Source organism: Pteropus alecto, unplaced genomic scaffold (genome assembly GCF_000325575.1).
Source record: "Pteropus alecto unplaced genomic scaffold, ASM32557v1 scaffold40, whole genome shotgun sequence".
NCBI lineage: Eukaryota > Metazoa > Chordata > Mammalia > Chiroptera > Pteropodidae > Pteropus > Pteropus alecto.
The window spans coordinates 5,468,234-5,480,280 of NW_006431919.1; the positions used below are offsets into that span (position 1 = coordinate 5,468,234).

At 44.8% G+C, this 12,047-nt stretch overlaps 1 long non-coding RNA gene across 3 annotated transcripts in view; it reads left to right on the plus strand.

The window, feature by feature from the left end:
• Positions 1-12,047, plus strand: part of LOC107195287 — a 393,810-nt gene that overhangs the window by 85,553 nt on the left and 296,210 nt on the right. The window contains exon 5 of one of the 3 annotated variants that reach the window (XR_003044643.1): positions 4,222-4,435. The exons of the other annotated variants lie outside the window; for them this stretch is intronic. This is a non-coding gene — a long non-coding RNA (uncharacterized LOC107195287). Of the gene's footprint in view, positions 1-4,221; positions 4,436-12,047 lie in introns of those variants that run through there. 3 annotated transcript variants of the gene reach the window in all.

Genomic DNA, 12,047 nt, shown 5'->3' on the forward strand with positions numbered 1-12,047 from the left:
TCTATGTCGTTGACTCTGACGGGTCACCATGTCCATCCCTGACCCAGTATTGAGGCCAGTGTCAATTCAAATATGATACCCCAATTAGTGTATGCCTGAGGAGCTGGGGTTTCATTCAGCTTTGAGAGAACCACATGGTCTGAAAATATGTGCATGTAATTACCCAGAGAGGAACTGTGGTTGGTTACCAAAGGAAGTAACCAAATCAGAGCATCACCAATGGTGTTTAGTACAGTGATTAGCTCACTAATAAATTGCCTAGTGAATGGTCACTGGTGCTGTTGTTGTTGTTATTGGTTCCATAAGGAAGGGACCCCAAAGCGTGTATCTTTGTGATACTTAATTAGTGACCACATTCCAAACTGGGAGTTAAGAGATTCATATCTCACCCTAGCCAGCTGTTTATCCCCCCTCTACCCCGGTGCTTTTGCCTTGTTCTTTTTTCAATTCCATGTTGCCCTCTTCAGTTTCTTGTTAATTATTATAATGCAACCTATCCTTCAAAGCCCACCCCATCTATGACTCTTACCTGTTGTCTCCAGCCCTTTATCATCTCTTACTTCTTAGAAGTGCTACCTTTCTCAATGTCTATACACGAGGTATTTCAAGTGTGAAATGTCTTTGAAAATTATAAAGTGCCGTGAAGCACCATGCCTTCCACTCAATATGCGACTCTAAAATATTCATTATGTGATCATTCTATACACAGTGGTTTAAAATGTGGAGTTTTGGCATCAGACGTGTGTTCCTCACTAACAGTGCTGGAACTCGGTGCACATCATGGAAGCTTCTGAGCTTCAGTCTCTTCATCTGTGGAGGGAGGCCAGTACTACCCACTGCGTGAGATAAAGCATGTAAAATGTGGACTAGCGTGCATTGCACACTCACACACACCCCTCATCTTCTTGTAGGCAACTTGAAAGTAGAGAATATATACCATCCTCCATCTTTGCTTCCCTCAACTCTAGCTATTTATATTATTATTTAAGCCATAACCAGAAAAATCCCTGACTATAAAATATAACATTCAAACTTTAAAGCTAAATCAAAGGTTTGAGGTTTTTTTTTTTTTTTTTTTTTTTTGCAAAAGTTCTATGACTTTTTAAAGTTTCAAGGTCTCTTCTAGATCCCAGATCTATGAAACACAAGACCAGGACATTTCTGCCACATTGGTTCAGCTTTGGTCCTGGCAGCTCATTCTCTTACCTGCCTCTGCGAATGGTGTACCTGACCTCGCACGTGGGAGGTGGGTGAGGGAAATGTGGTGACGAATGGCTGAGCGATTTGTCCAGCCTGTGCCATGGAGCAAAACGAAAAGTGATACATCACAAGAGCCTCAAATGTTCTTTGCCTGGAAATGACATAAATATTAGATTTTGCTGAAAAATGACATATGTGCATTGGAGCCATTAAGAGATCTCACAAAAGCAGGGAAGCAAAGAGGCCTAACATCCTCTCAATAAACTCTGGTTTCTACTGACAGGACCCAAAATAAATGCACTTGGATGGATGCGCACCACCTATTGGCAGGTTTTGGGAAGCAGCCAGCTGTCTGTTCAAGGGATGCAAAAGCCTTTCCCCACCTCCATGTTAAGTGAGGGCATGTGAGGGAGAGAGGGGCAGATCAGCAGTCAGTGGGACACAGGGCAAGGCATTCGACAGACTCATGTTTTAGTCAGCAGTTTTAAGTCGTGATGGACACAAACTTACCCAATCCAAAGAGAGCAACATAGACTATTGAATTCCTTTTTTTCGAGGTAAAATTCACGTAACATAAAACTCACCATTCTAACCATTTTTAAGTGTATCATTCAGTGGCATCCCGTACATTCACAGAGTTGCGCAACCATCATCATTCTCTGGTTTCAGGACTTTTTCATCATCCCCCACAAAAACCCTGCCCGTTAAGCAGTCGCTTCCCACTCCTCCCTTGCCCCAGCCCCTGGCAACCACTAATTTGCTTTCTGCCTCTAGATTTGTCTATTTTGGGCACGTTGTATAAATGGAATAATATAATATGAGGGATTTGTGTCTGGCTTATTTCATTTGACATAATGTTTTTGAGGTTCATCCATGTCATAGCAGATTCACTACTTCATTCCTTTTCATGGCTGACTAATATTTCACTCTGTGGATATACTACCATTTTTTTTTTTTTTTTAAATCCATTTATCAGCTGAGAGACATCTGACTTGTTTCCATGTTTTGGCTATTATGAATAGACTACTGACTTTTGCTGTTCTGTGAATGTGGGGGAAATAGCTATCTAGGTGGCTCTACATAACCTCTTAGTGCAGGCAACCTACGGAGAGTAAAAAGTGTCTGGTCTTAGTTCCAAGTTCCTAGGGGAGGGGCTCTGATAGGTGTGGTCGTGTGGCAGCTGTCCTCCTGGGTGAGATCTGTGAGACAGACCCTGTGACATGGGGTGGGCCAGCTCCTCTAACAAGGAGCAGGAGGGCAGAGCAGGCATGCCTGGCATCTCTCTTACAAAAGAATTATGCTTGGCTGTCACTTACCTAATGCCTTCTCTGTGCCTCATGAGGTAGGTAGCTTTATGCCCATTGTATAAATGAGTACCTTGATGTCTGGGTTTGTTTCCTCAGTGATGACATGTGTATTCTACTGGACCTAATATTTTGAGCCTTAAATAGATCGCTCACAAGAAGCTTTTGTAAGTTGTAAAGAGCTGTAGGCATCCTGCGTGGGCTGGCGGGCCATCCCTCCGGGCACATTAATTATCCCTCTCCCCAGCCCCCACCATACTTTGTTTACATCTCGATTACCGCCCCTGCAGCACTGCATTCTCTGTAGTCCATTCTGTTGGCTGGTGTGCAAGCTCCCAGATATGAAGAGGGTAGACAGCATATCTCTGAGTGCCCAGGACCCAGCTGGGGTGCCTGGCACATAGTAGTTGCTTAATGAATAGGAAGCCAGCAAATGATGAAAGAGCGCCTGATCCCTTCCACTGCCATGAACGAACACCCCGCAGACTTAACAATTTCACTTTTCAATCCAAGGAGTGATGCCAAACCATCCAGGCTAAAGTGCCTGATGGTTTTTCTCCCAGCCCCTGTTTTCTTTTCCTGTTTTCCCCACAGCGAGTCTTCCCACCTATTCAGCATTCTCAGTGCTTTGGAAACGAAATCGATGGACTGGTAGACAGCAGCAGGGTCCGGGAGATATTGCAAAGAGCAGGAAGTGGGAGGCTGCCTGCTCCCGGCTTCCCAGCCCCAGTTGCTGCTGGGCAATGAGCCTAGCCTTTTTTCCCTTGTGCCCATGCAGAAACCTCTTTTACCTCACAGGAGCAGTGAGCATGCCTAGGTAATGGCTACCTGGAGCTTTGAGCCTACCAAAGGCCGTTATAGCATATCTACGTGTGATATTTATCAGTATCTAATGGGCAGCTCTGAAGTCACTGGATAGCTGTCGCCTCTTCTTCTAACGACTCTCCAGATGCCAGTCTTTTCGCAATTCCATAGTCTGCTTGTTTTGGCCAAGAAATGGAAATGGGGTCAGCTGATTTCTGTCAGGGCTGAGTGTGAAGGATCAAGTGTGTCCCTGCAAAGCTGAACAGGAAGATGTACTTACAAAAGCTGGCGTTCGGAGGCCCATGAGACTGCAGCTTTGCAAACAGCACGTCTTGGCTGCAGGGTCCCACTGGTTCTTCTCCCCAGAGACCTAGCAAGGATGTGACATCTAGAAGGAGCCAAGGCAAGCAGAAACAAACAGCCACAGACACTGGGTTTGGGTTTAAATATTCTGGAAACTGTGTGAAGGAGGCCACTAGATGGTAAAACAGATGGATGGAACATGACAGGAAATTTTCCTTTGTTGTGAAATCTGAGGATGAAAGCCCAGGGTCTAAAGAGATATTGGAGGTGGTATAATTTAGGACCGCGCTGTCTAATATGATGGCCACTAGCCACATGTGGCTACTAAATGCTTGAAGGGAGGTTGGTCTGAATTGAGATATGCTAGAAGTGTAAGATGCACACCGGATTTCTTGGACTTAGTACAAAAAAAAAAAAATCAATTTGTATTGATTTAATTTTAAAATTAATATTCACATGTTGAAACAATAACACTTTCTGACATATTGAGTTACATAAAATATTAAAATATTAAAATTATTTTTTAAACATGGCTTTTTCACTTTTTAAATGTGGCTACTAGAAAACATTAAATTACATATGTGATTTATGTTATATTTCTATTTGACAGCTCTGGTTTAGAGGTCAAGAGTGTGGGCTCTGAAGACAGACTATGTGGATTTGAACCCTGACTCCACAAATCACTAACTGCATGACCTCAGGCCAAGTCACTTAACCTAGTGGCTTTCAAACCTTCTACAGAGACGGCAATCATTTCACTTTACAATACTGCTCATTGTACACACATAAACATATACACATACCAAAATAAAATTGATGAAATGCTTACCACATGGTTTGCATTCTGATACATTATTTCTCCCCGCCTCCTCTCTATTCATTTAAAACAATGCTTGTCATGCCCATCTAAATTAATTTCACAACCCACAATGGATTGCAAACTTCAGTTCGAAAATCTAGGCTTAATCCCTCTGTGCCTCAGCTCTCTCATCCGTAAAATGGAGCACATACTACTATAGCCTCTTATGGTCATTTTGATAATATACATAAAATATTGCATGTAAAGCCCTTAGCTCGACGCCCAGTACATAACAGAGTGCTTGATAAATAGAAGAAAATTATTACTCTAAATGGATCTTTAGTTTTTCTTATAAACACAGAGCAGTGTCTGGTATATAGGAAGAACTCTATGAAATGTTAATTGCTCTTATCACTGATATTATTTTAAATGGGCCTTTAAGTTTCACACCAACTTTTTTTCCCCAAAGAGAAGTCATCCGGTATGAGGATATGCAGCATTTCTATAGTAGGAAAGGTGACCTCAAGCCCACCCTAGATGCTCGCAGGCAGGTCTTTCTTGCATGTTGCTTGGGAAGAGCTGTCAAGGTATTTTTTCTCTGTGTGTTCTCTCTTCCCTAAGTAGGCTGTAAATTCTGAGAGGACAGGTACCATGACATCAGTCGTCTGTTCCTCCTCTCTCATACCCGGGACACAGGGGACATTTGCAGTGCAGACTTCAGAGCCACAAAATCTAGGGTTCAGACGTTGGCTCTGCTCATGTGACTTCTTGGCATCACTGTGTCCTTATCTGTGACACGAGAGTAAAAATGCCCTGCTCTCAGCTCTGCCATGAGAATTGAGTGGCATGTGGTACATATTGAGCCTGCCACAGGGCTCGACACAGGACGAGGAGGTCGTGGTTGTTGCTGAACTGTTTTTGTGGCATGTGCTTGGTAAGCGCTGAGTGGACCCCTAATTCCCCCACATCACCCCTGGTACACAATCAGGGCACATTCGATTCAAAGCACTCTCATCCTGATGCTTTTGCACATCGTCTGGCCCTCGCAGAATGCACCACTTACTACTTCTGATGTGACTGGAACTTGCGCCAAGGCTGTGTACTCTGAACAGGGCTTCTGAGAGTGGGTCTTCCCATTGCGTCAGGCTCAGCTTCTCATGTTTGCTCTTGCTCAGGTAGAAAGGGAAGGTGACCTGAAACCAGGGCAGCCGCCGAGCCCCTGAGCCGAGGGTGTTTTTTTGTCTGGCAGGGTGGCTCACAGAACAAAGCGGTCTGTCTTCAGGACTCTGCTCACCCGGCAAGGCCAGCTCCATGTTCTCCATGGACATTGTCCCTCTGTTGTGGGCTGGCAGTGAGCAGGCCTGGCAAGTCATGTCAACTATCAAGCCTCAGTTTCTGCCCAGGGCAGCCGCTGAGCCCCTGAGCCGAGGGTGTTTTTTTGTCTGGCAGGGTGGCTCACAGAACAAAGCGGTCTGTCTTCAGGACTCTGCTCACCCGGCAAGGCCAGCTCCATGTTCTCCATGGACATTGTCCCTCTGTTGTGGGCTGGCAGGGAGCAGGCCTGGCAAGTCATGTCAACTATCAAGCCTCAGTTTCTCCATTTGTCAAAAAAAAAAAAAAGCTTCAGAAGGTTATAAAGTTTCGAAGCAGTTTAATCTCATGTGTCTTTAATTGCCCTGGGCCCCTGGGAGGTTGTGGAGAGGACAGTAAGATGGACAGATGTCTCCTCTCATGGATCTTGTCATCTAGGGTGTTTTTATGCTCTTCCCTTCTCCCATCCTAGGGCTATAGGGCTGGCTGAACACATGATACCTGAAGCTGCACAAATAAGACCCATAGCACAATATTAGTCACATGTGCTCACAGCATGGGGAGGAGGACACTGCACACCACACAGGGCCAGGTGGGGATCTGTGGACTGGCAAGGAACTGAAACCCACTACTTAGGGATAAGCAGGAACTATCTGGTCCCCTTGATAAAGGGATCTTATTTGTGGTGGGGAACTTGCTACGACATCCAAAGCCCTCCCTGTTTCAGATGTCAAAGCAGCATGTCATATAGGCCTGACATCTCATAGTGGGGAAGGAACACATGTGCCTTTCAATGCAGTGTGATGCTGGTTCTGTAGGGGACGCATACCCTTCAGGGTGCATTCAGAGTATTCAAAGTTCAGGAGGAGTTTGGGGAGAAGATTCCTAGAACTCAAGAACTCCAACCTGGGGTTCCATAGGAGGGAAGGTCAGTCAGAAGCCAAGGGCTGGGTCACAAAGTGCTTCACCTGAACAAAGGGTCACAGCCGCCTCAGTCCGCCTCATGAAGTATCCTGTAGAGTATGAGGCACACGAAGCTGCCCTCAGAGTATTCCATTCGTTTCCCTTTCTCTCGATCTCCAGTGCCTTCCAACGTCCACCCACTCCACATTCATTCATCCTTCAGGCCACTCTCCCTGGATTAGCTGTTCTCAAAGTGTGATCCCAGACCAGCCGTGTGTATCCCCTGGGGACTTCTCAGAAATGAAAGTTCTAGGGCCCTGGTCCAGAGTACATGACATTGCAGTCTAGCAGCCCGCATCTTCCTGGTGCTCAGCTGCTCCGTTAGTGTGGTATGTAGAGTACCGCCTTTGGCAAGATGGGCTTCGGTTCTGGGTTTGGTTCCTGTTTTCACTACTTCTGGCTATGTGACCTTGAGTGAGTCACCTAACTTTTCTGAACCTCATTTACTCACCTATAAAATGGGTATCATGACAATAATCACCTCCTCGGGTCGTCATGGGGATTAAATGAATGAGATTGGAAAGGGTTGAACACAGTGTCTGGCATTTAGTTAGGTGCCCAGGAAATATTAGTGATTATGATTGATCTAGGGTTTGAGTCTCATCGTTATCATCTATTAGCTATGAGGCCTGAGAAAGTCATAGTTTTGGTGCCTCAGGTTCCTTATTCATGAAATGAAGATAATAGTAAATTAAAGAGTCGTTCTAAGGAATAAATGAGATGAAAGCAAAGTGCTGGCATTAAGGAACTACAGGGAAGGTCAACTATTACTACCATAACCCATAGTCCTTTACAGAAACTTCTTGGTTCCCTACCATGTTATCACTTGGGAAGTGCCAGCTGAGACGGAAAGAAATTGGATGCCACCAGCTCTAAACAGTGAGCCCCCGTTTTTTGGGGGGAAGGACCTCCGAGCCATTCCTTCTCGACTCTTTTCTGCTCTCCTAATTTGGTCCCTCTGTGCCTCCATAGATCATTCCCGCCAGGTCAAACATGGTCTTTGCTTACATTGTAGTCAACAATTTTTTCGTTGTTGTTGGATTTTAATCGGGGGAGAAGATTCCTTCCTCTGGGCACCTGGAGCTTTCAAGAGTTCATGCATTTTAATTAGAAAAGAAATCCACTGATAAGGTGGGAACATTTGTCAACCGCAGGCAAACCTGAGATGCTTCAGGCCCACAGATATCTTGACTCAGTGTGGGGGAGGCCTCATCGACTCATCTCTGAGCTGCTCGTTTCAACAGAGAAGTGATTTTAATGCACTTGTCCTGCAACTCTGGGGCTGGCTCTGTAAAGTTTGTCTTTGTTATTCAGAGCTCAGTTTCCTTTCGCATGCTCACTTTGTCACGATCTTATTACTGTTTGTACTGTTTTATTAACCACTCCTTGGAGAAGGAAAGAGAGGATGGTTCTTACTGAATGCCTACTGTGTACCAAGCTCTCTGCTAGGTGCTTGACAAATGCCACTTCTTTTAATCTTTACCTAAACGTAAGAATGGGTGGTGTTATGCCCATTTTGCAGGTGGAAAGATTGAGGTCCAAAGAGGATGCGGAGAGCAGGGCAGGCTCTCGGCAAAATTATGCAGAAGATGGTATTTTTCTGATTTGGGCCTCCCACTCTGAACCTGTCTGGCATCTCCAGGTTTCCAGCGTTCTGCCTCCTCTGGCTGCCCAGGGTAGGGCAGAAAGGCCTCCATTCCCCGGCTCTCCCAACAGTGGGCCGTATTTTAGTTCTTTTCTAACTTTTGTTTTCATTAAACTTGCACGTTCTTGGTTCCATTCATTCAGCATCATGTCTCTTTCAAAGCTAATCTAATAAATGAATACCAGGTAGGGTGCTGATGGCTTAATGTGAGGTATCTTGTATGAAATTATTCTTCGTCCTGAATGCTCTGTGCTTTGAAGGTCCAAAGCTGGAGTCATGGGCCTGGTCACTTGGCCAGCATGTGGCAAAATGAGGACTTAATCCTTGCTCTCCAACCTCAAGTGTGGTGGTTTTAATCTATAGGTGTGAGCATTGTCAGTCTGGGGCGTCGTGGTTCAGACTACAAGAATGTGCTTTCAGGTAGGCAGGGAAGAGACGGGGATGGGGGTAAAGGGCATCATAGCACCTGTGTGGTTACCTCCGACCCATCTGAGCTGATCGACCCCTTCTGCCTGTTTCCTTTAGGATGTGGTGATGCCTTTATGTTGCCTCAGTTTTCAGTAAAATGGGAGACATGGAAGTACTTGCCCGCCCAGGACAGCCACTACAGCGCACAGGCAGCCCTCCCCAGCGACGCTCCACTGCCTCTGCTGGTTTGGGAACTAACCATGTTTGTGCAGCTCATTGTCAGATCCCCGTCTTCCACCCAAGTTTCTAAAGCGCCACAGCCCTTCGAGTCCTGCCGACGTGTACCACCTGCGTTTGGCACAGGGGGTGGTGGATTTCTTCCAAGGTTAGGGGTTCCCTCGCTTCCCAGTATCGCTTTATTCTGGCCACCACTTGCAGATGTCTTTCTAGTAAGTGCAGATTACCTGACACCTGCACTGTATGCTAACAACTAATTAGAGCATAACCAAAATATTGCAGAGCTGTGCTGCTCCCCGAGCTGAAAGCCCAGACTTAAATCCTCTTTCTGTTGTAATTTCAGTGGTGCGTGCCGTGGATTTTATGAAGGCACTTTGTTTAAGTATCACGTCTCAGGCAGGGCCTTAATTCTATTCTGGCCCTCAGCATCTTCAGCATGCTAAGTCCTAGGAGGGGTCTGACAGGCAAGAATTGCTTCTGATTGTGGAATCCTGATTCAGCTGCAGCTTCGAAAAGGCAGTGACAGGCCTAAGGTCACGTGGAAGCAAAGAGCAGCGTTCTTTCCCTTTCTGTACACATGTGGCTCATCAGCCCGTGGATTAATCCTCACACCCTCAGGGAGTGTCTCCATCCTCATCTGTCTAGCCAGCAAGCCACTTCCTGCCTGTCATTCCCTAGCCAACCCCAGTGGATTTCCTTCCTAGTACTTTGCAAATCACAGTCACTTATTATTTCCTCTCTCTGCCTGACCCACCCCGCCAAGATTTCTCTTTTGTTTATTCAGTCAACAAATATTTGTTGAGCCTCTGTTGTGGGCCAGGCACCATTCTTGGAGCTGGATATCTAAAAATGAACAAACTAGAGAAGGTCTTTGCCTTCACTGAGCTTATATTCTATTGGGGATAGGGGAAGAAAACAAAAATAACGTGAGGGAAAGGAGAAAAATGAAATGGGTAAGGATGCAGGCTGCCTTGTTGGACAGGGTGGTTGATCAGGAAAGCTTCTTTGGCGAAGTGACATTTGAGCAGAGATCTAAATAAAGTGAGAGCAAAGACCATCTGATTCACTTTACTCACCGGTATCCCTAGGTGCCTGGCGCAGAAAAGGGGCTCCATAAGTATTTGTGACGTGAACAAATGGAGGCATAATGGGAAGCATGGAACCTAGATCTACAGCTTTTGTTCTTGTGTCATTCTGCACCCCCAGGATGGACATCAGGCCAGTCTGCTCTGAGAAGGTCCTCTGGCTTTGTCGATACCAGGGCAACATTCTGAGAAGGGAGACCCATGGGAAATGGAGCTTTGGTTTTGAATAACCCGAATTTTGTTTCCATGGTGATTTACTAAACTTTGCCTAGTGTCTTCATCTATAAAAGGGAGGAAGTAGTTTGACTACTAAATTCATGCAGCACAGATATGGAAGAAATAGTAAATGAATAAATAAACACATGCACGCACAGTTATGGAAATGAAGAATAGCTAATGAGTTGGGATCTTGCATTGTGTTATTTAATTTTTATAACAACGACACAGTTTTGGAACCATAAGTTTCATTTTATAGGTGAAAAAATGGTAGCTCTGCACAGTTAAATAAATTACTCAAGGAAACAAATTAGTCTATGGAAGGGCCAGGATTCAAACTCACTACTGTCCGGTTCTGGAGTCTGAGCATTCAGCATCCTACAAGTCTCACCACCATCCCTGGAAATGTCTCTGTGTTGACATAGAGTAAGGTATGAACTACTTTACTCTCAGTAGCTCGTTCTCTATAGCTCAAATAGAAAGATGCTCTTTAAGTAGAATTCATCAATAGTGGCAATTAATAATTTACTAACAACATTAACGAAGTGAAAAAAACGCTGGCATGAGTTTTCTCCTGGCATCATGCCTAAGTGCTTCTCCAGCTTATTTGATTTACTAATATAAGTATTTATGGAATGGAATAGGCTTCCCATGGCACATTCAGAAAATATAGAATGTAGACCCCTTATCTTTATGCTGCTTAAAAGACTGCTGTTCGGAAGGATGAAGAGCATGAAATCTGTCCTCTCACCCCCTTGACCACCAACCCTTCTAGCCCAGTCTCTGTTGAAGGATACCATCTGCCAGCCCTTCTTTTGCTCAAAAGGCTTAGCGAATGCCCGATTCCCCTTCTATCAGTATCAATGGGCATTCAGTATTTAGGAGGTATTTGTAACCAATTTAGGAGTTAGTTCTCGACTCACCTTGTGATCCAAAAGGAAGACAAATTTAACCCCCATCTGTAGAAGAGAAAACTGAGATTGGTGGCATCTTAGATGATACTTTCTTGAAGAGTGGTCCATGGACCTCCCATAGCTAAAGTGATTGAACAGCTTATTAAAATAAAGATTCCTGGGCCCCACTGCATATCCGTGGAACTGGACTCTCTGCAGGTGGTCTCTCAAGATGCATTTTAAACAAATTCCCCAGGTGATTTTAATGTTCGATGAAGTTTAAGAATTTTGTTTCAGAATTTATACTGATACATATTTCTAAAGTTCTCAACAGCTGATCCTGAGAACTGGTCCTGGAGCATGTTCAGGGAGAATGACCAGGGCTGTAAAGGGGACTTAGGACTCAAGTGTTTGAGCATCAGTTTAAAGAGTTTGTAGTGTTTATCCTGGAGAAAAGAAGACGTGGCTTCTTTACAATTTTAAAGGACTGCCATATGGGAAGGATTCGCTCTGTGTAGCTGTTAGGGACAGCGGAGGGACCAGTGAGTTGGTCAAGCAAATTTCAGCTTATCATAAGCGGGAACCTGCTAACACTCAGAGTAGCCCAAGAATAGAAAAGGTTGTTTCTGGAGGTGGCAGCTTCCCTATCAGTGGAGATGTGCAGGTTGGATATACTGTGTTGGATACAGAAAGTATTCAAATTAGAAATTTATTCATTATTCAATAAATATTTTTGAGTGCCTCCTATATGCCAATTTATGTGCCAGGGGTTGGTGATTCAGAATTGCCTAAGACACATTTCTCACTCAGAAAGAGGTCTTAGTCTAGTGGAGGAGGTAGACTACTAAACAGAAAATTATAATAATGTGTGGTAAATGC